The sequence below is a fragment of the Vulpes lagopus genome, chromosome 4 (genome assembly GCF_018345385.1).
Source record: "Vulpes lagopus strain Blue_001 chromosome 4, ASM1834538v1, whole genome shotgun sequence".
NCBI lineage: Eukaryota > Metazoa > Chordata > Mammalia > Carnivora > Canidae > Vulpes > Vulpes lagopus.
Window position 1 is genome coordinate 45,672,831 of NC_054827.1, and position 3,384 is coordinate 45,676,214.

Genomic DNA, 3,384 nt, shown 5'->3' on the forward strand with positions numbered 1-3,384 from the left:
TCCTAAAGTGAGGCTGGTTGTTTAAAGAGGAAAAACATAGGATAAAATAGTAATGTAAAAAGAGAAAGTTGGGGGTGCCAGGGTGTCTCAGATGGTTAAGACTCTGCCTTCAGCTCAGGTCATGATCTTTGGGTCCTGAGATTGAGCCCTGCATGGGGCTTCTGGCTCAGCATGGAGTCTCCTCTTTCTCTCCTTCTTTTTCTCCCTCTGCTTCTCTCCCAGCCTTGTGCCCTTTCTCTCTCTCAAATGAATAAATAAGATCTTAAGAAAAAAGTTGTAGGAGGAGTTGTGGAAAAGGAAAGAAATTTTATATGTTATCAAACTGGCTAAGATTAAAATAAATTGAAAAATGAGTTTTAATATAAAAACTATACTGATCCAACTAGTTTGGTTTTTTTCTCTATTAAAACAAATTTTCTTAGATAATAGATCTACTCTTAGATAATAGATCTATTCTTAACAAGAAATTATAAACAGTTTCTTTACTGTCAGTGCAATCTAAGAAAGATTCTGCATTTTTGTCTTTATTACATTTTGACTACTCAGAAAAACTAAATCTTTAATCAAAAAGAGCTAAGGATTGGGGTGCCTGGGTAGCTTAGCTGGGCATCTGACTCTTGATCTTAGCTCAGGTCTTAATCTCAGGGTTGGGTTAGAGTCCCACATTGGGTTCCATGCTGGATATGAAGCCTACTTTAAGAAAAAGCTAAGGTTTTTGCAGGTGTGATCTTCTATAATTGTCCTTAAAACCTTGTCACTTAGGTTAATAGATAATTAAGTATTCTTTTAGTTTTTTGTGATCTTATTTTTTTTGGGGGGGGGGTAGTAAAACAGTCTTACTTTAATCAAGTTCCAGCAAGAGGGCACACTGCTTTGGAAAGCATTGGTCTCAGCAGAAAACACAAGGGTATGTGTAAAAGAATGTTTCTAGAAAATACCAAAGGCACGAAACAGAACCTTAACTTTGCCTTCCAATTCCCCTCGATGCCACCGCTTACCCTGGATGGGGAGGCTACTTCGTCCAGCTGTCTTTAGGAATGTCATAGTGCTCTGTAAGGGTGTCCAAGTGTCTGTTGAAGTCCTCTACTCTCTGCTTGTGGGTTTTGGATGCTTTCTTTAGGATCCTTTCCATTTGCTGTTTCTCCTGCATCTTCTCGAAGGCTGCCTGGGCCAGGGGTTCGCTTGTCCAGGCCGTGCCGCTTCTCCTCCTCGTTCTTTTTGCTCGTTCCCATCGCTTCCAGGAGTTCAGCCTTGTCCTTGTCCTTCTTTATCTTCCTCCGCTTGGTCACACCGAGCTCTGCGACGCCTTTTAGTTTCAGGAGCCCCTTCTGAACCTGCTCGTAGGCCGCCTTGATGCTGCTTGCTTTTTCTTGTGATCTTATTTTAACCAAATATCCAGACCTTCTATATTTATGACAAACTTCCCCAAATTGAATTCAAAATGAAGTATTTTTTACCTGGGATATTTTAAAGGATTGGTTAAATTAATCAGGCTTATTTGATATATAAATTACATGGGAGGCATTGTCAAATAAGTAAAATTTTGCCTTCTTTCTATTGTCTTTGCAATATAAAGATGCATGGCACATGTGGGTGAAGTCCAAATTCTGCTTCTGTAAAAAATGGCCCCTTGTTGCCAGACTTTTGCCATCCTTATGTCCTTGTAACTTGGCAACAGTCTGCTCCTGAATAAGAAGTTAAGATGAATAAACAGTGGCTGTAAAGTGAAGAACAGCTGGGGTGATGAGAAACCCAAGATAGCCACTTGGGTCTTTGTGGCTCACTGACAAACCCCATTTTTCAGTTTTTGCATTCCTTCACCTGCAAGATGACTCAGACTATAAATAAACATTGATGGGGAGACTTTTATAATATTGCAGGAACAGTGTACCAGCAGTCAGGTCATAATCTTGGAATCCTGTATTCTATAATTCTGGAAAAGCTATTTTTGTTCCCACAAGCCTCAGACCTCCTTCTTCTGAACCCTTTGAACCCCTTGCAGCTGGACTTCAACTATCTCTTTGTGTGTGTGTGTGTGTGTTTAAAGACTTTATTTATTCATTTGAGAGAGAGAGAGAGGGAGAGAGAGAGAGAGAGAGGCAGAGAGAGAACACCTAAGCAGGGCCGTAGGGGCAGAGGGAGAAGGAGAAGCAGACTCAATGCTGAGCAGGGAGCCCAGGACCCTGAGATCATGACCTGAGCCAAAGGCAGATGCTTAACTGACTGAACCACCCAGAGACCCCCTCTTAGTGTGCATTATCGTGATGTTCTTGTTATGGTTTGTATGTTTTCTGGATGGGTTGAAGCTTTCCCCTGCTGATGTCCTTCCATGGTTTAGAGAATGTGTATCTCACCTGGGATACAGTTTCCACAATCTCCAGTCATGGAGGCTCACTCCCACTTCACTGGACAAATCATACAAATCATAACAAAACCTTGCAAACCCCTTGGAGTTCTCTCAGCTACAATCTTCTACATACAGGAAGAGAAGTAGGGGACATTGAGGTAGACTGCGTCTGCTCAAGATGATACATCATGACTTCACACTTTAACTAAACATGAAAGCCTTTCTTCTTGCTTTCCTTTACTCTGACATTGGCCTGCGAAGATAACACCCTCATCTTTATCTCCTAGGTCATTCCTAAGCAGTGGTGACCTCTGGAATTTAGAACAACCTTTTATCTCAGGCTAGGAGAAAAAAAAATCTAATTTTGCCCCTAACTTTCAAAAGCAAAATAAGAGATCTAATTGGTAAACTTCCTTCCCTGAATTTATACTGTCAGGTTAGAAAGATCGAGCAGGAGGTTTTCATGATTCAGGGCTTGCTCCTTTGGCAAGTCCCTACTTCCCTGGTTAGGTATAAATGTAATTGAGGTTATAATGTCATCTTCTCCTTATTTCTTGAAATTATTGCGGAATCTGTCGCTAAAGCAATAGCAGCCCAACAAAGACCCTTAGACTCTCTGGCCAAAGTTGTGCTTGGTAATTAGATAGTCCCTGATTATCTTCTAGCTGAGAAGATGGAGTATTCATCTGCCCTACACTCTGACAATAGAAAATGGCACTTCAATTGATGTAGCTCAAACCCTCTTTCCCTTAAAGGTCTACTTGTCACTCAAATGTAGTCTTAGACTTAAAGATAGATGAGGATATAAGACTCCCCACTCTGAGGGACATGATAGACCCAGAGCAGGTACTAATCACTCTGGCAATGTAATGGAACTGAAACCAAAAGATTGATCATTGATGCTTTCTTGTCAAGAAAGATCTAGATCGAAGGGAGAAAATGTAAAAGGAGATATCACAATGGAACAAGCAAATTTGGTTACAAGAGTCTCTTTTAAAATAGAGTCAGGTGACGATAAGGGAGGAGGAGCTTATGCA

General features: G+C 40.9%; 1 pseudogene; it reads right to left on the reverse strand.

Moving 5' to 3' along the window:
- Window positions 1–401: 401 nt before the first annotated feature.
- Window positions 402–1,436, reverse strand: LOC121488718 (annotated as a pseudogene).
- Window positions 1,437–3,384: the final 1,948 nt, after the last annotated feature.